This window comes from Acomys russatus, chromosome 3, assembly GCF_903995435.1.
Source record: "Acomys russatus chromosome 3, mAcoRus1.1, whole genome shotgun sequence".
NCBI lineage: Eukaryota > Metazoa > Chordata > Mammalia > Rodentia > Muridae > Acomys > Acomys russatus.
Window position 1 is genome coordinate 6,642,071 of NC_067139.1, and position 22,153 is coordinate 6,664,223.

At 43.6% G+C, this 22,153-nt stretch overlaps 1 protein-coding gene across 8 annotated transcripts in view; it reads left to right on the plus strand.

Moving 5' to 3' along the window:
* Positions 1 to 22,153, plus strand: part of Elmo1 (engulfment and cell motility 1) — a 510,606-nt gene that overhangs the window by 378,881 nt on the left and 109,572 nt on the right. Inside the window, exon 1 of one of the 8 annotated variants that reach the window (XM_051168316.1) lies at positions 6,726 to 7,206. The exons of the other annotated variants lie outside the window; for them this stretch is intronic. The gene's annotated coding sequence lies outside the window, so the exon portion shown is untranslated. Of the gene's footprint in view, positions 1 to 6,725; positions 7,207 to 22,153 lie in introns of those variants that run through there. 8 annotated transcript variants of the gene reach the window in all.

Sequence of the window (22,153 nt, forward strand, 5' to 3'; positions counted from 1 at the left end):
TGGCATAATATGTCCATACTCAATACTCTCTGGGGGCTAGAGAGAAGGCTCAGAGGTTAAGAGCACTTGGTTTTCTTGTAGAGGATCCAGGTTATATTCCCAGTAGCCACATGGTGGCTTACAACCATCTGTCACCTCAGTTCCAGAGCATCTGATACCCTGCTCTGACTTTCATAGGCACCAGGCAAATGTAGTACACATACACATAGCCAACACACACACACATACACACTAAAATACATTCTAAAACACACCCTAAAACACTTCAATTCCTTCTTCTTGTAGCATAAAAAAACCAGACATTCTGTCCCAAACGGTGTGCCTGCCACACCCAAACACACAGTCCCTGCTAACCTATAATTTATCATCTTTATTTTTTTCTTAAGCATGCTTTGCCCCTCCAGATCTCCATCCTTGACCATGGCCCTCTTGCTGTCAAGCCCTGTCAATCTTTTCTTTGATGTCTCTTCTTCAGGTTCTGCAGGTCCTTCCCTTGAAGCAGCAGTGGCTGTTCCTTCGGAAGTACGTGTCATTTTTGTCATAGTGTACTGGGATTGGAGCCAAGTCCTTGCGCATGCTAGTTAAGGGATCCCCCTACTCGGCTACATGCATGGTCCATCTTTATTTTTTATTTGAATGTTTCACTAATTTAGCCAGACTTGCCTTCAAGTCCAGATATTTCATTAAACTTGTAAAAAAAAATCTTTTGGGCCACGTTTTTGTTGGGAAATTCACCAGCAGCTGATGTCTCCATTGCAAAGCCATTAAGTACAAAATAGGTCTGTAGTCATGAATATGGCTGGAGCCGGGAAGGGGTATGAAGCGAAGGTATCACACAGTTATTCATTTCATTATGAGTTGTAGAGAAAAAAAAAAAAAAAAGAAAATTGCCCTATTCAGCAGCAAGCATATTAAAGTAATATATGAATTCACATTTCTATTTCAGAATTTTTCATCATTCACAGTATGTGTTACTAAATGTCAGAAAATACTTTTTATTTATGAGGAATATAGGCAGCAGCATGCAAAATTATATCTCAACTAAGTAAAAACACAGACCTTTATGTAATTTTAACAATGGTTTTTCTACATTGTATTTATTTTTAAGTTTCTCTTCAAGATCACGCATTTCACAGAACACGCATGCTCTTAGACTCTGTAAGGGAAAAGAAAGATTTGTCTCTGTGGGAGCAGAACTGTTACTAGGCTTCGGGTGTGGTCCAATCGGTGGTGCAGCAAATTGTGGAGAGTTTCTTGACCTTGACCTGAAATTGATTGAGACTAAAATCAGAAATCATCGGAGACTGGACTCAGAGGATAGTCACTAACGGGAAGGAAGTGCTGCGCAGATGTGCAAGTCTCGAGGAGCATGTACTGCTGGGTCTCAGCCCTGAGAGGTGGGCACGATCCTTCCAGGACAGTTTCCTCCTGCTTGGGCTTCAGTCTAGCTGTGGCAGGGGGAAGTTTCCAGAGTGTTTTGAGAACGCCTCATTTCCTAAGTGTGCATGGTACTGGGGAGAACAACAGAGTACCCTAAAACCTTCCATCCTGTGCCTGAAGCATTGCCCGCCAGGCACCTAGAGGTGTTTCTCTTTGCTCGGGTTTAGATAATAAAGTCAGTTCTACAGTGTGACTGACGAGGGCAGCTCTGCGTGAGTGTAACTTTGCCGTAGAATGCATGGGCAAAGCTATAGCGTAGCCAAAGTGCAGAAGTCACCCAAAGTTACAGAAAGGGCTACATTCAGCAGAGCTTTGGCCTATGACTCAGAGCTCAGGGGAGGAAAGCAAAGTCTGAGAGGCGTTCGGGAAAGGGTGAAATATAATGGAACACACGAGGAAAAAATTAATGAATAGAACTTTATTAAGTTGCAGGTGCTAACTGTGAAGACTTGAAAGGAGCACATCCCAACATATGTGCTTTCTAAATATTAGTTTAGTAAACAGACACCTGACTGAATTTTCAAACTGAAAGTTTTGGCGAAATGTCCTCTTTTCAGTGTATTTCCTGAAGAGCCTAGATGCCTAGTATAAAGTAGATTCCACAACAGCACAAGGAGGAGCATTTACCCATGATGCAGCAGTGGTGCTAGTCGGAGCTGTTTGCTTCATGACTCTCATGCCTGCCTGCTGTGTGCTGGTGGAGCTGTGGACAGGCTATTAGGAAGCCATGCTCCCTCCCTGTTCTCCCTGGGATGATTTGGTAAAGGCAGAGGGGCATTTTTGCATTGCATATTAGAGGATTAGTTACTGCCCTTGGAGCCTTTTTTTTTTTTACTCTCCATCATCAACTTAATAACTACTTTCTGAAGTTAGAAACGTAAATATGCAAATGAGTAGCAATTATGTTTTTTATCTGCATTTAATTTCTGTACAGTTGAGGTCGTAAGCCCTGCTCCCTGTAAGGAGGATTTGTTTCCGGGGTCATGACCCACAGTTGCCTTTAGCTGAAAGTGGAATGGGGGACAATTTGAAGCCATGTGGTCGTTTTAATCAGAGAAGGGTTGGTCTTAAGAAGAGCCACACTGCTTCACTATGAGCATACTGTTGGGATTATGTTTCTAGAGTGCTGAGAGCTACCGCTGCTACTCAGCGCATCTCCAGACACATACACTCTTCTACAGCTCACACTTGACCTCACTGATTCTGGCTGCCTAAGTCCCTGGTATGTGCGGGACTAGTCTTTAACTGCAGGGCAGAGAGTAAGTCTTCTTGTTCCTCTTTTGCTCGGCACTATTCACCTTCCCCCATGCCTAGCTTGCCTTCTCTGATGCACCCAGCAACAGGAGACCAGGATGCAGAGGCATCTGGCCTGTTCATGTGCCGACCGTGTCTGTCAACCTGCAGCAGAAAAGCAGCGGAAGTAGTAGCCTCTAGTGCTTAAGCCTTTGATGGAACAGAGCAGCCAAGATTTAATCTCTTTTAACGTTTTGGGTGAAATTAGTCTTCAGAATGAGAGTGTCAAAAACTAGTGTTTTCTTTCCTCAAAAGATGGAATTGCTCCCATGGGATATTGATATGTTTCGGGGTTAGGAGAGATAGACTCTCACAAAGGCCTGAAAACTATCAAGAGTGTGGGGAGAGCCTTAAGATCCCCTTTTCACAATGGCACAGAAGCTTTTTACATGCTTGCACCATTTATAGAGTACCCTACTGTTGACCCAGTAGCTTTTTGCCACCATATTGCCAGGGACACGCTTGGCAACGCTGAACTGAGAATTTGGGGCCTTTTCACTTTTTCCTTTTGGCACGAGTCTCTTCAGCACTCAATTCTGGGACACGTTTCCCTAGCATATTTGGAATACTTGAATTGGCAAGATGCTGAACTCTGAATTTTCCCAGCTTTCCTTTCCAAGCCATGCAGGATTGTTAGAAATGTGTCACAGCAGGCAGGCCTTCCTTTTCTCTCGCATGGTCCTCAGACCAGCCCATTCCATTTTGTCAAGTTTGCAGTGGCCCAAATCCCATCACTGCACTCTACCCCTATCAGTGAAAATCACCTGTCATTTTGGAAGAGGAATGAAGGAGCGTGGGGGTTGTAAAATGGGTTTGTATTTTATGGATGCGGTTTTATTTCACAGAGCTCGTAGAATTTGCCTACACATTAGACATTTTTTTGTGGGAAATATCATTATAGCAAAGTCTGAAGAAATAATAACCAGGTTAGCGTCCCATTTTGCATAACTTGACCTTAGATGCTGTGAGGGTGGTCCTGCCCTAGCTGCTTGCTCTGAGAGTTCTCGGGCCATGGGACACTATCTTCTCAGACAGATTTCTGAGTCTTTGATCTGACAGTCCCCTACTACGAGATATTGGTTGAAAACGAGGTACTGAAGTGTACTGAGCATCATAGTTTCCATTTGGAAATGGAGACTTTATGATATTACCTTGTGGGAAAAAAAAAAAAAACGTGTTGATAAGTCTGTGATCCTAAAGATATCTAGGCCTGTCACAAAGAGCTTTCTGGCCTGGGACCCAATGATACAGTGACACAGTATCAGGTTTTGTATGCTCTGTTTATGATTGTCTTTCCTTGTAACTAAGGAGAAGCCAAGCGGCTGTTCTATGGGCTGTTACTGATCCATTGCTGTAACAGGGATAACACTATGTCTCAGGGCTATAGTAAGAACTACACCTGGTTAATCCAGGTGAAATGCTCAAGACTTTCCCAAAGTGTTCATTAAGCTTAGCCATGCTACTGAGGCCAAACCAACAAATGAAGAACATCCTGGAACAGATTATTTTTAATCATATTGATATTCTGTTAATACATCATTGAACTTCAACTGAGGATCTGTGGAGTTGATACACTGGTGAGCAATAAATCATTTGATGGAGTACCACAGCTGATTAGCACCATGTTGCTTTCAGAATAAAAGCTGACCTTTTGCCGGGCGTGGTGGCACACGCCTTCAATCCCAGCACTTGGGAGGCAGAGGCAGGTGGATCATTGTGAGTTTGAGGCCAGCCTGGTCTACAAAGCGAATCCAGGACAGCCAGGGATACACAGAGAAACTCTGTCTCAAAAACCAAAAAAAAAAAAAAAAGAAAGAAAAGAAAAAAAAAAAAAAAAAAAAAAAAAAAAAAAAAGCTGACCTTTCTTCTGGTGTCTGGGTCTGTACTTGTCTCAACTCATACTGGCCTTCTCATTCTCAGTGCGTCACTGCATGTGGCCTCATGTGCGTTCCCTCAACTTTTCCCAGATGCCAAACTCCTCACCCAAGCCCTGGGTAGGTATGTTCCTTATATCAGGGCTACACTTCCTCTTGTTTTTAGTTTATTAACTTTGGCTCCTACTTTGCTTATTGTCTCAGATAGCACTGCTTCCAAGACATCCTTTCTGATCTCAATAAGGCAGACACCCTGTCTGTGTTCCTTGTATGTGTAGCTCACAGCGCTCCTGCACACCCACAGGTACACTCTACTATGTGTTAGTCTGCTGTGCTCAAGGCTGAGGGCTGTACGACAGAAGCCATGTCACTTGACTGTGTCACTAGTCTAACTTCCTGACGCAGTAAATGGCTACTGAAAACACTGAATTTTGTTTGATGGGGGACCTGGGTGGAATAACATGTTTCTGCCTTTTTTTTTTTTAAATGGACATTTGGGTGTTTTCAACAAGGTAAGAGGGTAAGAATGGGTCACTGTCCTTAGAATAGAGGACTCTGCAAGACTGATTACCAGGAAAGCTGCACTGTCCACAGCCCAGGGAATATGAAAACAGGGGAGGAAATTGCCAGTACTGTTGTGATCCATAGGACAGAGCTGAACACCAGGGAATGGGTGGTACAGATGGGCTTTGGGCCAGCTGTCACTGTCACTTTAAGAATAAAGGGAGCTCAGGGCAACCGTTGGTGAAAAGAGGGTGTGTGCTAAGCAGACAAGTCACCTTGGCTGCCAGGGCCAGAGACATGCAATGGGCTATCTCAGTCTCAGCCCTGTCAAGAGGTTTCACACTTGCAAAGAACTTTGTGGGATAGATAGTTTCCCTTGAAGATGTGCTGATGCTGATGTTGACAGCAGATCTGCTTAGATCTTAGCTTTTTTTTTTCTTTTCATGTTTGTCGTTTTCTATATATGTAGACATGTGTATCAGAGCATAGCTTCGCCCCCCCCCATGTTTGTAATTTTCTGTATACATAGACATGTATGTGAGAGATTGATGCTTTGTATTCCATTCCTCAAGAAACTTGACAGGGCCATTCATGCCGCCATTCATTGCTCAGTGGCGGCCCCTGCTGCTAAGGAGAAAGACTGCAGCAATACAGAGCCTGGCATTAATTCTGATCATGCCATTCATGCAGCCAGGAGATTTTAAAGCAAGCAGGAGGGGAAGAGATGGGAGGGATGAAAATGTGCTGAGAAAATTAAGGAAGGTCTCTCGTGTCCAAGATGCTTTGGTGAAACGCTGATGCAGGAAAGAACTTACCCTAAAGACTTCATGCTCACAAAATCCTCCAGATTCAGCCATCGCAATATTTAAAGGCTTGCTAGGAACCACAGCAACACTTTGTGAGAGACACCAGTGCGAACTTTTATTTGAGGTTTTCCAGGGCTATTAAGTAATAATTCAATCTTCAAGACACCACACCCATTCGTTAGGTTAAAGGTTTCTATGGGTTTGAGTTAAGGGTGGAGGCCGTTTATGTTCGTCTGCATCTTGTGGGAATCAGAGTGTGGATTCTCTCGTGGGACCCCTGCTGGGATGAATGCTCCTCTCTCTCTATGTGTGAACATCCGGGGTGCACATGCGGTATTTTACCGAGCCAGACATTTCGGAGCATTTCTCTTTAGAAACTGTATGTGGAGAGAAGGTGGAAGCATGCGTTACAATCAAATAAAAGTAGAGGGGGGCAGAGATGAGATTGTAGTTGATTATGGGTCTGGCAGCAGATGTTCTACACGAATCCAACTCGCTGCAGCCAGTCTGTTTCCATGGCAACAGAATCAGTAATTATTGAGCCCTGGCACTCCCCCCACCCTCCTTCCCACCAAGGTGGAGGCTGATGAATGTGAACTATCTCCAGCTCCTTCTTGCTCCTCTTCTCTCTCTTTCTCTCTCTCTCTCTCTCTTTCTCTCTCTCTCTCTCTCTCTCTCTCTCTCTCTCTCTCTCTCCTCTTCTCTCTCTTTCTCTCTCTCTCTCTCTCTTTCTCTCTCTCTCTCTCTCTCTCTCTCTCTCTCTCTCTCTCTCTCTCTCTGGTCCTTCATAGGAAAAAGTAGAAGCACTGAGGAGAGCTAAGAAAGGGAGCTATCCGTGTCTCGATAAAGACCGTAAGAAATTAAATTGAAAGCGATCTTTTTCCTTGTGATACTATCAGAGCAGAGAAAAGCTCTTCCCAGAAAAGCCGATGAGCTCTGAAGATGCTAAATAAATGAGCAGGAGTTTCCCTGAAATGGAAGCTCCCTTTGATTGGCTGATCTTCCCACAACTCCTGCCAATCGGAGCACCCCTGGGCTTCAGCTCCATAAACATAAGCAAAGCTACATGCTTATTCTTCTGGACTTGGAGTGTATTCCATTCGGAGGTGTGCAGTGGGTCTCTGTTCACATGGCTCAACTGGAAACCTGTTTCTTGATCAAGCTTACTGGGGAGCCATCTGGTCTTCCGGCACACTGTCCTACCAGGGGGGCACGACTCTAAGTCCTATCGGTGGCAGCAGCTTAGAAGCAGTGCATGTCATTGGGGAAGATGGACTTACGGAAGCTTGGTGAGTAAATCTTTGTCTTACACATCTGTGCACTGGTATTAGCAGGCTGAGATAGAATGTAGCTTTGTTCTATTGTCTGCCAAGAAAGCCGACTTGCAGGGAGCACACGGAAGAACACCCATGCAAGGGTTCCTGTGATGTGGGAGACTGTTTCAAAAGGCTGCCTGCTTTGTTTGCTTCTGGTCGGATTTGTAGTTGATTGTAAATTATATTTGGATGTTGGCAGTCTAGTTAGGATTAGTGTGAGGAGCGGAGTTGTGTCCTGTCTTCCTGGGTATTGACTCATTTCAAAGAAAATGTGTTAAAAAACTAAATTACTAAGAATTAACCCTGTGCAATAGTGAGAGGGAGAAAACGGTGCTGGCACAGGGCTTGAAGCTGCCAGCGTGTATAGCTGGTGTTCGCATTGAGAAGAGGGATGCCATTAGAATGGTCTGTCACTCGTCGGACCCTTGGCCACAGAAGGAAGAATCTCTTCCCCGTGCCCGGCTGTTCTCAGTTTCAGAAATGTGCAACCGGGCTAGGTCATGTCCTTGCCCTCTGTCAGGAAACAAGCATCCAAATTGAAATGTGCTTTTTCAAATCAATTTCAGAGATGAGTTGAGATGCAGGCAGAAAGATTTTAGCAGCCAGAAAGCATGGTGTGAAAGGTCTCTGTGTTACACCGCTCCAATCCTCTAAAACCCAGGGGGTTTGCAAAGTTACGTTTAAGCGTTGGCTCTGGACCAGAGACAGAGTGTTCTGAGCTATTGCTCTGCTCGTTGGGGTTTTATTTTCTGGTGCTAGTGATGAAATGTGCAGTGTTCAGTAGTCACAGACAGACAAGAGAACAATACTGTGAATAAGCAGTGAAGATCAACACAGGGAGAGGAAAGGTCACTGCTCTTGCCGACCTCCTAGCTGCAAACTTAAAAATATATGTATCAAGAGGAAGCCCAGGCCCAATGCAGAATTCCACAGGAGCTATGATCTTGGCAAGTCCGAGAGGGAAGGTGTTGCCTTCAGCTTGGTTGCAGAGAGCAGAGGCTGAACTTGAGTTACCACCTCTGCTGAAGATCCGTTTTTGTCTTTGGTGTTCTCAGCTTCATCACTGTGGCTTTTTATAAGAATGTGATTTCCTATCTTATGTGAGGAAAGCATCATAGTATCCTTGGAATCTTTTATGGAGGTGGGGGAATAAAGCATGATCATTAAATTTATAAAGAAAATCATGAGAAACAGTGGTACATGGGAATTCATTGATTAGCCCCTCAAAAAGAGTGTCCTTTGACTTGAAGAGTATTGTGGCTCTTTACATGGATGTCAAATGGAATTTGCTGTGTCCTAAGTGGGAATCTGATGAACTGAAAACACAAAGGCAATAGGTAGGCTTTGCCTGTCTGAGTCTTGGGAGAGGGCGTTGGGATCAGACAGATCTTCTACTCTGTCCATGACAGAAGCAGGCTGGTGCAGGGGGACAGGCAGGATTTCCTGACTGTGAGTGACAGTGCACCAAGGACCTGGTCATCCAGCAGAGCAGTGATGTCCCTTAGCTGATGTCCTCTCTAGGCAGGCAGGCTGGCCTCTGGTCCCAGGAGGCCCCAGGTGGTTAGAGTCATTGAGCCTCCTACCTGATCAGAGCTGCATTTCTCTGAGTGAATTCTTAGCACAGTGGCTCACTCTGCCACCAGCTCCAGTGCCGGCACAGGTTTGAAGAAGTCTGGATTCTCCTGGATACACCTTCAGGAACAGTCATCTTAGAGTGATTTTTCTTCCACCTTTGACCCCCACCCCCCACCCTCCCAGAGTGTCACTCTACATGAGGCAAAGGCAGGCACCTGTTGGCAAGAATAAGAGAAGAAACAGCCTTTTATGGAAGAAGCAAAAATGTTCCAAACATTCTAAAAGTGTAATTCACAGGCCTATTTTGGGATCCTGGAACTCTTTAAGAAAGCTCTGAACCTCCTACCTGCCCCCAGGAAAATATATTTTGCATAATTCTCTTACACGTTGATAACAAGCTGTTTCTAGGGAGAAGGAGATTCCTGTCCTGAGGAATAGCAAACAATGTGTATGCACAACACCTTCATGAACTTTTTTTACGAGTGTGAGGACTAAATTCTACTACATCCCCATCTCCTGTCCACCAACCTTAACTGTAGTTAGCAGTGAGACTGGCTTCTGAGTGGGGCTCTTAATACCATCAGCGATGGCTAGAATTAAAAGTCTTGAGGCTAGAGCTACAGCAGCGGCAGAGGGCTAGCCTAGTGCGTGTGAGGCTCTAGATCTGATGCCCATGATGGTTTTCTGTCTCCTAAGCTCCTAAGCTCAGTGAGTTGTTGACAAACTGCAGTTATTGGATTTGTGCTGCAAACTGTTAGGATGGGGACCATGCCTTGTGACAGTTCTGCTCACTTCTGAAAGAGAAATCTGCTTTCCATTGCTTCTTCCTGCCATTTGTAGACTATGGAATATTGGAAAGATAAAGGTAAAGATAAAATACAATAAATTTATTTAATGTTTTGAAGAACTCAAAGTTACACAGTAAGAGCCTAAGAGAATACGTAGTTAAATATGGAGAGTTAAAACAAGAATTCTTTGCTTTCCCCCAGAAATTGTAATAAAACTAATCACAATATGCTGCCTAACCTGTGATTGTCACTGCGATGACTCCTGAATCCAGTTTTGCTCCACACATATTTTCACAAATGTGAAGCCATCCTTTGGAGCATGGTTGACCTACTAAGGCCCATGTCCTTAGAGAAAATTGACTTTTCTTAAAGAAAGTCAACTGCCTTGCAGCTCTTCAGTTGAGGACTGCAGATCATGAGCCCTTCCCCGTCCCATGCTAGAAGTTGACTGGCTTGCTCTTTTGAAGGTCTTGTGCAGGTGAGAACAGCTACTGTGGATTCATGAGTAGAGTGGGTTCCTGTCAGGTCAAGAAGATGCTATTTCACTGTGGTCCTCATCTTTGGCTTTTACAATCTTTCTGCTCCCTCTTCCTCAGTGTACTTGAGCCTTGGTCCAGGCGTGATGCAGATGTAGCAATGCACCATTTGTGAGTGAGTACACAGGTACTCCACTGACATTCACATTACTTTGATGAGCTGTGAATGTCTGCATTAGCTGTTGTCGGTTGCATAAACTTCTCTGATGAGACCTGTGAGTTGCATTAACTCTGGGGATAGACTGACAAAGTAAGAGACCCATTTGATACTATGTCCATTTAGCAAAATAACAGTAGTAACCTCACCCCAGGGGCCTAACTAGACTTTTGGGGGTGGGGAGCAGAGACAGTGTCTCCCTTTCTCTGTAGACAAACGCAAACTCATAGAGACCCACCTACCTTTAACTATCCGAGTACTGGGATTATTGATGTGTGCCGCCATGCCCAGCCTGGACTATTTTTAATGCCTCTTTCATAGATGAAGATATTGAACCAGCAAGATGCTATAGAACTGGCCCAGTTTGTCCTTCTAAAAGCTGGTAAGTTCTTGGTTTAACACGCTGGTTTATTGAGTGCTGCATTCACAAATGGAAAGAGAGTGAGTAGATGAGAGAAATGAGAAGAGGGAGAGAGAGAGAGAGAGAGAGAGAGAGAGAGAGAGAGAGAGAGAGAGAGAGAGAGAGAACAGTTTGCCAGTCTGCCTGATTGGAGTCAGGCTGCTTATGATTGAATTAAACTGTCATCACGGTAATTTAAATCAAAAGAAAAGACTACTCTGTGGTGGCTGGATGAAATGCTACTAATACTATTAAGGAAAAAAGTTTGAGCTAAACAAGCCAAGTAAGAACTGTCACCGAGTGCCCTCTGGTTACTCTCCTTATACTATTGTATGTTGCACAGCTGCTGCCCTGTGCACCTGATTGGATTCGCTGATGTAGGAAACAAGCTCTACTGGACGGATGGGGAGAAGCTCCAGGGCCCCAGTGTTGCCCGTTTCCTCTTAGCTTGCATGCTCCAGAAATGACATTCAGTGGGGAGCACAGCTGTGGGAATGGAGCAGGAAGCCTGGGGCTGGCCTTGTACTGTGCTCGGGAGTCTACTGAGCTCCCAAGCTTTGTAAAGACCCATGAATAGAAGCAGTGGACTCAACTTACAAATCAGCTTTCCATGGTAATCACACACACACACTGTTGAAGTGACCAAGGCCCCATAGATTAGCCTTGGAAATCATTTGATAAAAATTGTTTCCAAAGCACATTCCACAGGGCTTTAGGGAGAACTGATGGCTTCTTGTTTATTGTGGAGCCGAGGGGCAGGTGGATCCTCCACTCCCACACCCACAGAGTTTCTCCACTTTTGTTTTCAAACTAACATTCACAGTGGAACTGCATTAATAAAAAATGAAAAAGAAAAGGTTAGCTTACCATGAGGAAAAAGAAAAACTATTGATCGTGTCAAGATTTTTCATTCAACATATAAAGCAATAGAGAGTCAGTAGCTATGAGGAAGCTTGCTGTGCCAAGTGGGATGGGTCTCTATAGAGGTTTGCTTTCAAACCTGGCCTAGCTGCTATCCATGCCTAATATTCTGCACATTCTAGTATGCATATTATGTATGTGTGAACGTTTTAATAATTCCACAAAAACTATGTTGGCAGATCTCTTTCTGGACTAGTAGTCTCCAATACACAGTATATGCAAGTTAAGTATGTGTTAAAAGTTTTTTGTAGGCACGTTAAAAAACTGGTCAGATAGTTTCAGTAAGATATTACTGAACCCATTATGTCTGACATGTCATTCTAGTATAACTATAAAATTATTAGCAAATATTTATATTGAAGTTTTCATGTTAGATGTTTTCTTTGAATTAATGTAGTCCAGCCCAATTTGAATATTGGATTGTAACTTTTTTGTTTCTTAAAATTTATAGTATGAAAAGTAGATTTGTATATAAGTTATTACATGCACATTTCCTAGTAAATGAATTGACTACCTGGTGGCCTTTGTTTGTTTGTTTGGAGTATCCTTTTTTTCTTTAAACTAGCCAAAATCAGATGAAGGAGAAATTTATTTTCAGTCATGGTAGCCTCCACGCCACTCTGCGCGGAGGCACAATTAAGACTGGAGCCTCATAGCACTCTGAGCAGACACTAAGCCATTCACTGCTATGAAGCCACCATGGTATAGTGTGCATCTTCTCTTACCATGAGGCATCTGGAAGACTCCTCTGGTAACAGAGGCTTAAGCCAGGCTTTCATAAACATGTAGCGTCACCTTGATCTCTACTGTACTGTGGACACCGGCAGTTGAAAGTATCCCACTTCCTTATGTAGAAAGTCAACACCACTCCTTCTGTAGCTTTTTCAGCCCCTAAATACCTTCACTTTGGTGTTTAATGATGCCTCCCTTGCCGTGTGTTTTCCCTGCCTTTACTGCAGAACACCCAAGATATGTGTAATTTATAAAGAAAAGAAATAAAGTGTACAACTGTAAAACTGCAATGAGGTGCCAGCATTTGGTGAGGCCATCACATGACAGCGCATGCACAGACAATTCTCCCTTCTTCTGTCCAGCCATTCCTATCACATATGTCCTTGCTCAGCTTGAGTTACCTCCCCAGGACCCAAATAATACCAACTTAGAAAAAAAATTAGAAGATTAATTATATGAAATTGAGGATTAAAATTTGTAACACAAAAACTTGGTAGACACGTTCAAGCCATAGCATTTCTCAATTCAGGATAGAATGTGGATTTAACTTCAATTATTTGCAAACCATCCTTGAGAAGGTAACTCTATGGCAAACAGATAATTCTTTGCAATGGTGAATATAAATGAAGACCAAGAGCGGTTTAATTGCTGTCACTCTTTCCAATTCTGCACAGTTTGTTCAGATGGAAAATATTGACACTATTGACATGGCCTTAAAATTCTTACCTTCAGCACCAGCTAGTTCCCTGTGTCTTTATCTCCTCTCAGAAGATATTTTAAATGTAAAACTAACCTGGAATCATCAAACTCTGTAATAATAAAGTAAAAATTATACTTCTGGTCCAAATCTCCCCATCCCCTGCATGTGGCACAGAATCTTCAAGGAGGTGTCTAGTGTGCTTTAACACTCAGCAGGTTTTTTTTTTTAAAAGGGAATTGTATGCGTTCCTTATGACTTGTTTATCATTATGACCTAACTGAACCTTATTCCCTGAGGCAGCACCAGAAGGCCACTCAGAGGAGACTTTGGGTAGGGTTGACCCTAACTGCAGAATGAGTCACTTTGCATACCTGCTGGTATTTGACCAACCCAAGGGCTAAAATGATGGAATAAAGTCGTTTGGAGTTTAAGAGGCACTGAGATACAATGGTCTATCACACTCATAAGATGAGTGCTACAACACCTATCTTGGAACCACTACAAGGTTTTGAAGTCTACTTATTTGCTAATTTATCTTGAGCAACGTGAGGGAGTCTTGTATCCAGGACTACACAAGTGCTTACGAGCAGGAATGTACGATCTATGCCTCCAGTTGTACCCCCAGGGTACTCACTCAGCCTTTGCCTTCTTTCACATCTTCATGTGGATCATGTTTAGATTTCATGACATACATGCTAATTAGGTGTCACATCTATGAACACTCTGGGCCTGTGTCACAGTGGTGCTAGTCATCTTTTCCAGGGTAGCCAGATAGAGCCTTGAAATCCTTCCTAACACGGAACCAAGCCGGCTGTAGCTGAGATAAGCATTGGCTGATAGCTGAAGAAGCCTCTTCCCGTCCCCCTTTCTCCACTCCATGCCTTGGTCAAGACTTTGCATCAGAGCACATGGGGACAGTTCATCAGCACCATGCTTCAGAGAGAAGGCAGTGTCAGCTCTCCCCCTGCTTGTCTGCTCTGGAGAGGTGCTGCAACTTGACAGGGAGGGTAGAGCCTGGCACTTGGGGAGTTCACTTTACTTTGCCTTTGAGCTGAAAGTGATGAGAGGGCCTGTCAAGGAAAGCGGCTCGCTGGCATCACTCCCAGACCTGGAAGCACAATGAAATAAAGTTTCCTTCTGACTCAGTTGGAATTCTTGCTGCTGAACACTGAAGAGAGCATCTGCAGTGGTTCTAGCATCCGCTCTCCTGGTTGGAAAGAAGCACTCATTAATTAACTAATGGGTCTTGGACCTTCCTACTGGCAGCCCAAGTCAAAGGCCCTCAGAGCAATGCATTTCAAACACCAGAGCCACTGAGGCCACATCCCAGCATGTGTAGTAAAACCTATGGTGTCCTGTGGACCAACCTTTTGGACTGTGTATTTCAGAGACTTTACCATGAACATAGAGAGTGGTGTCAAAACGGTTCTGCAATCCAGCCATACTGCTCACATTCCCTGGACCAAAACCACTTAGTGCCAAGGGCTCTGCACTTGAGAGTTGAGGCCCAGGCACAAGAACCTCATCTTTGATTCCTTGGGCCTTGGTCAGACATCTCTGTAAAGGAAAGACCAAAAAATCTTTATAAAGAACATCTTCAGGGATGTCTTCTGCCCTCTCTGAAATGTCCTGAGATCTGTGTAGATAGGCTGTGTAAATTCTCTAAAACTTTAGCATCCTTACCTGTAAAAGTGGAAGCAAAGCCACATTTCTCATGGGGAGGAAGAACAAAAGAGCTAAAGAGAAGTTATGTCTGTGCGAGCGATTAGGAAGCAGTTGTGAGTGCGCTGTGTTGGGTCAAGTCACTCTCAGGGTCGATCACACTCAGGGCTCGAAGCTGCTTATTTGTTCAGACCTTGAAGAATGGCTGGCTGCCTTTGTTGTAGAAGACTGTCATTCCTCTGATCATTTTTCTACACCCCCATAGAAGACCCCTACCCAAAACATCACTGGAGGCCACCCAGAAAGAGCAAGAATCAAACTTACGATACCCTGGGATCAAATCTGAATTTAGTCATCAGATAGGATTTGGATTCCTCCATCATTGCCTTTCTAATCTGTAATGTCTTTTTCTCATGTTGCTGCTCTGCTCTTACTGCTTTAAGTGGCATGCAGGGGTGTTTAGAGAGTGACACATGCCACATGTCTTGTGGACTATTTATATTTTCCCCACATCTTCTGTCTTCAAGAAAACTGGCCCTTGCTTGTTGCAGTGGAATTATTAGAAGCCTGTTTGTGGAGCCAAAACAGCAAACGCTCAGGGCTGGTGATGCTTTCCTTCCTGACTTTGGAAGCCAGTCAAGATCAACCAGGCTTGTGTTCTTAGGGAGATGCCATGTGACATTCCAAGGCGCTACGCCCTGCAGTAAATAAAATCAGTGGCTTGTGCATTGGTAAGTCAATGTGTTCTTGGTCTCTGCAGAGAGCCCGTAAATCTATGGTGATAGCCCAGCCTTGGCCATCCTAGTCTACCTGCGTCTTTCTTCTTCTTGAAGGCAAAATCAGGCTTTGAAAATGTATATACATTTTTAGTTGTTCTGTGTCCAGGTTTCCAGCCCCTTCTTTCATGCAACTCCCCACCCCCACCCCCCCCCCCGCCAACCTCATCTGTTACATAAGCCCATCCCTGATTTATGCATCTGTTGAGAGAGGAGAAGAGGTGATTTCTAGCTCTTCCATCTAGCCTAATCTCTTTAATATAAGCCCTTAAAGAAGCCTGAGATGGGGGAAGAGCAACATAGAGTACTCGAGTCCACCCACTTGTTTTGATAGCCTGCGTCCCTCTAACCCAGACCCAGTGGGCCTGCGGGCAGGAAGGGGCAGGTATTCCCTTATTACAGTGGAAGGAAGAACAGCCTAGATAAGTTAATGGCATAGCACTGTCAATAGCAGCAAAGTTCACAGTATTTCCCTTTTAATTTATTCAACAGCTGGTATTTGCCTAATAACAACCAACCACTTATCAAGTGTTCTAACCTCAGGATTGGAGGTTGCGAATGTCTCCGGATTATCCCACCTCTGAGATTTAGTTTTTCAAGACAATCAGCTTTACCATTCAGACTTGCCAGAAGATGGTGGCTATGATGAGAAAAAAGGTCCAGCAAGCCACACTTGTTTATACAATCCCTAAGGCATCTGCATATTTGCTAATGTATTCATTTCCTTCCCACTTAAACAATAGAAAAAAATACCTACATGAATAAAAAGGGCCCTGGTAAGAGTTATTAGAAACCAACTTAAAAGTGATAGGTGAAGAAGCTGGCTAATAGCTGTTCTTGCCTCTGCCTCCCCTTCCGAGTAACTAAGGCATTAAACTATGAAAGCGAACTTGAGTCATCTACGCACATGTTTTACATAGCAGCCTATGGGATGAAGCCTGGGTGAACCCAGAGTTTCCCACTATACCAAACTCTGCTGAGCTGTCGAGATTGTTAATTAAAAACTGTCTTGAGGAAACATTTATAGCCATGGTGATGCAGAACTGTTGAGGTTCCATACTACCCGGAAAGGGTAAACAACAACGGGCATGAAAGACTCCAGGCGCAATGTTTGAGCATTGCCACTAAATGAACAGCCAGCCCACCAACTGTCTGTGGCCCTTGTCTCTCCCATGCCTGGTATAACTGTCCTTTATAGGTTTAATCCATGTCACTAGCTTCAAGGCTAGACCCATGTCAGAAACATAGCCCGAGGCTAGGAGAATTCTGTTGAGTGTGTGCTGGGCATATTACATATGCAACGATCTACTAGTAGATTGTACAAATTATTTTTAAGAAACGTTTAGCGTAGATATGCTTTTAAAACATCATGGGCCACAGTATGGCAGGCGACAGTGTCTTATGAACAGCATATATTGAAAGCAGCAAGGCCTGGAATGAGAAGCCTCCAGTTCTTGCTCTCTCCCCAGAGTTTAAAAGCAGTGTTAAAAGGCCCGCTGTCTCCTGAAATACGGAAAGTGGCATGGAAAAGCACTGGCTTCATTTGTTCTACATCTGATAAATACACCGAAGCTCATGTCCACCCATGTCCTACACCCAGGCTGTAACTTCAGAAGCATGGTTGAACAGATGCAACAGTGATCGCTTACGCAGTCAGTGTTTAGTATTAAGGTTTTTACATTAAAAACAAAACCAAAAACCTAATCTTATTCAAGGTGGAAAACACTGATGCACTATATCCATCTGCTTTGATAGGCTTATTTGCACTTTTTTTTTTTAAATGAGTGAGTATAGACCTCTGATCATTACTGTAAATATATGCAAGGTTACATTTCAGAGAATGGCATGGCATTTTCTTTATAAAATACCAAAATTAGAGCATAATAAAAATCATGTTATTTAAAATTGTTTTAATTTCAATGAAGTTTTTTTTTTAAATCTCATTGTCTGTGACGTGTATAAGGATACGGTGGGCAGTGTTAATTGTCAGCTTGACAGAGTCTACACCCATCTGGGAGACGGGCCGCTGGTAGGCGTCCCTGGTCAGGGGTGGGTTTTTTCATTCATTCATTGAAGCAGGAAGGCCTGCCCACTGTGGATGGCAGCATTTCTTGGCTGGGATTTGTCACCCCAGACATGGAGAAGGGGAGATGAGCAGCACTGGGCCTTTGTCATTCTGTTTCTTTTCTGCCTGTGCAATGTGACCAGTCCCTTCAGCTCCCGCCACTTTGATGTTCCTGCCGTGATGGACCTAGAACTGTGGTCACAATCTGACCTTTCTCCCTGCCGTTGCTTTTGTTGCAACATTTTGACACATCAACAAGAAGAGAAACTAAGACAAAGGGGTACACTGATTTTTTAAGACTAGGGAGTTGGGAGGTCACTACCCTAAAAGGCAGTTGAATACGTGACTCCCAGAGTTCAAGGCCATCCTAAGGGGCAGGAGCTTGTCTGTTTCTAACACAGTAAATCAAAGGTCTCACGAGTCCCGTGGGTCTCTGTGAAGCTGATTTTCTGCAGCTTGGACAAGTAGCCGATGTGGACCCGGGTGGGGTCTGAGGTGTTGGGTTAAGAGCAGCTTTCCAGGAAGTAGAATCTGGTGTCGTGTACGTTTCAGAACTGGTGGGAACCGGTGCTGTGGACTCCAGCATTGAGTGGATGTTTAAAACCTATTTTGTAATCTGGATGTATGCGACAGGTTGATGTGCTGGAGTCTTGACCTTTGAATGATAGAACTTTGAGATTAAGTTAGAGTGAAGTCAGAAGATGGCCTCTAGTTCACAGTATTATAGATAGATAGATAGATAGATAGATAGATAGATAGACAGACAGACAGACAAGTGTGGCTTTTGAGACCTGCATTGATATGAAGAGATGTAGGGAGAGCACAGCTGTCTGCTACTTTGAGGAGAAAAGTCCAGGGTCTCCCCGATAACCCTCAAATGGAGCCAGCCTTGCCGACACCCTGATCTCAGGCCTTCAGAGTGGCTGCTTCCACGGTCCGCCATCTTTATCATGCTTCCTTAGCAGGCAGCCACAGTGATCCTGAAAGCATAGGTTCTATGCTTTCCTAAGCCTGGTGGTGTATTAGCACTATATGTGCACTTACTGCCCTTCAGGACACAGTGTTCTAGCCCCCAGCCTCCCTCCTGCTCCTGAGTGCAGAGCTTAACGGAACAGCAGAGATCAAACCTGAGCACCTGGGTTTAAATACAACTGGCCGCGCTCCCTTGTACCTGAACGGCCTTACTTGCAAAATTACAGTTCGGAAGGCTTGGACATGGCGAGTTGGCCCTGTGGCTTTGGGGTCTGTCATGAAGCAGAGCATTACAGCTGGGAGTTCACCTTTCTCCTGCAGTACAGGTGCCACACCCAGTGAGTGTTGCTTGCTGCTCACCTCCGGGCCAAGTCTGCCATGTCACTAACACAGTATAGGCAACCTGTGTACCCATTACCGACACACAGTTTTAATTGTCAACTTGACATAGTCAGGGGGTTGTCTAGATCAGGTTGGCTTGTGAGCATGTCTTGTGGGGAATTGTCCTCTGTACTTTCAGTATGTACTAACATTTTAATACTTTTAATTGTCAAAGTCAGTTCTTGAAATGTATTTTTAAAAAGTAATTATATAAAACAAAACCCCTACAAACGATGATACAAAGGAGAATGAAGATGTTTTAAAGGTGGGCCTTTCGTTGGTGACTTTAATAATTGGAAAAGCATACATAGGGGTTTATTCGGGCCATGTTTAAAGCAATGATTACCACCCTTTGCCGCACACAGCAGTCCCCTTGGGAAGAGCTACAGCTAACAAATGAAAGTAGCAGGAATTGGAGGAATAATATGGACATCATGAAACCCAAATGCTCTAAGAGTGAGAAAGAGTCGTCTTGTAGATTACAAATTGCAAACTGTGAGATAAAAATGAATCCTCACTTACAAAAACCTTCATCAAAATATCAGTGAAGACGGAACTATAAGGAGACAAACACGAGATGCCTGTGGTGACTTATTGTTTAATAGGCATAGTATTATGCTACAAATATGTAGATTTTTGTGGTTTATAAGCACAACTAGATGCATAGTGAGTTAATACCAACCAAACATTGAGAGCATGCCTCAGTGTTCACACAGCCTTCAGGAAAAAAATATGTAACTTACTTGGTTAAAGTTAGTTTTTGTTGAGTCACAGAAGCAATCCAAACTGCTACTACAGACCATTTGGAAAAAAAAAACGGAACTCAATGGTGCAGCCAAAGCTGCCTTCCACTGATAGCCCTGAAGCCACTGGTTTTTAAAATGACGTTTAGAAAGAGTAAAAAAGTAAACTAATGTTGAACTCATGTTAGGAACTAACAACAAAAGCACCTAAAGGACACAAGAGGAAGGGCGCATGCCGAGCTCTCCGCAGAAGTGAAGAACAGACTCAGGAAGTGACTCTAAGAACTGCATCTGTGGAATGCATCAGTATAGATAAAACACTGGGAAGGCTACCAAAACACAAAGAACAAGGACCTTAGAATAGAAATGTGAAATAAGAGGTAAGCAAAGATCATCAATGATTCCAGTGGATGCCACTATGCCACTGAACTTGACAAGGTTGTTGAGCTCATGTAGGTGTGTGTTACACACAAGCAAAGTAACTACAGGCCTTTTATGAATACACAGTATTTGACGCAAAATGTACATTAAAAAGTGTGTCTGTGTGTGGTGTGTGTATGTGTGTGGTGTGTGTGTGTGTGGTGTGTATGTGTATGTGTGTGTATGTGTGTGTGTGGTGTGTGTATGTGTGTGTGGTGTGTGTGTTGTGTGTTGTTGTGGTGTGTATGTGTGTGTATGTGTGTGTGTATGTGTGTGTATGTGTGTGTATGTGTGTGTGGTGTGTGTATGTGTGTGTATGTGTGTGTGTATGTGTGGTGTGTGTGTGTGGTGTGTGTGTGTGTGGTGTGTATGTGTGGTATGTGTGTGTATGTGTGTGTGTGGTGTGTGTATGTGTGTGTATGTGTATGTGTGGTGTGTGTGTGTGTGTGGTGGTGTGTGTGTGGTGTGTGGTGTGTGTGTGTGTGTGTGTGTGTGTGTGTGTGTGTGTGTAGCACACATATGGATATGGAACAGCTCCCAGGAATTGGGTTCCTCCTGCTACCTTGTGTGATCTGGTCATTAAACTCAGGCCTCTCTCCACACAACCATCTCACCAGCCCTGAAAGATGTAAATCTTAGTAAAGTCGTTTCCTGCTTCGCTGTCCCACATATGGATGAATGCAGTCTTACAGAAAATGGCAGTAGCTTTCAAAAATTTTAAATGTTCTTTGACCTTTGACCTTTAATTTTAAGTAAAAGAATTTATCCCAGGAAAACCATCAATGTAGAATATGTATTCTGTTATTTAAGACATGCCAATTTCAGACCACTAATGCTATTGGAGCATACCAATTATACTGAAATTTGTGGCTAGAGATAAAACAATACGTTGGTTTCATCTAGACACAAAACTGTGCAATTATAAACAAAATTAATTCTGGAAGACTCCAGACCGTAATGCTAACAAATAACTTTTAAATGTAGGGATCATAAGTGATTTTTGCCTTCTTGTAATTAAAAAAAAATTTTTTTTGCCTTCTTGTAATTTTAAATAGTCCAAATATCTAATAGTATTATAAATTTTAAAAGATTTTACTCTAGAATGTTTATGTGTAGCATGTTTTGCCTGCATGTTTATGTACCACATGCATGTGATACCCATTGAGGCCAGAGAGGGCGTCATATCCTCTAGAACTGAAGATACAGACAATAGTGAGCTCCCATGTGGGAGCTGAGAATTGAATCCGGGTCCTCTTGAAGAACATCCGGTGCTCTTAGCCTCTGACCCATCTCTGCAGTCCCTAAATTATAACAAATGGGTGCTAAAGCAAATGAAGAATTGAATATACAATAATAGGAGAGTTTTACTAGCTGGGAAAGAGCATACACAAAGCATTGCACACAGTGTGACAAACTGAGGGTGTTACTAACTCTCTTTGTTCCCTGAGTGGTTTATCTGGCTTCCATTCCTTGCAAGAGTTTGGCCAAGAGGCAAAGTTTGGGAGAGATATGAGCCGAACACTGTCTCAATGCAAAACCGTCGGGTCTTTGGCAATCACCTTGTTTTCTTTCTTTTGTTAAAATATATTTTATTAATTTATTCATATTACATCTCAGTTGTTATCCCATCTCTTATATCCTCCCACTCCTCTCTCCCTCCCATTTTCCCCTTACTCCCCTCCCCTATGACTGTTCCTGAGGGAGGCCTCCTCCCCCTGTATATGCTCATAGGGTATCAAGTCTCTTCTTGGTAGCCTGCTATCCTTCCTCTGAGTGCCACCAGGCCTCCTCATCCAGGAGACATGGTCAAATATGGGGCACCAGAGTTCATGGGAAAGTCAGACCCCACTCTCCACTCCTTGTTTTTATTATGAGTCTTTTATTAAGCTAAGAAGACATTCAGATGTTTATTATCAGAAACATGGGTCTATACTATACACCTGCCCAGGAACAGGGGTTATTTCCTCCTTTTGCCTGCCCATCCTTTCTGTGAGTCTGAGGGTCCCACAGCAGTAACACTCTTCTTTTCCCAGATGCACAAAGTTTGGCCAATACTCCCCCAACTGGCCGTTTAGGAAATATCCTGGACTAG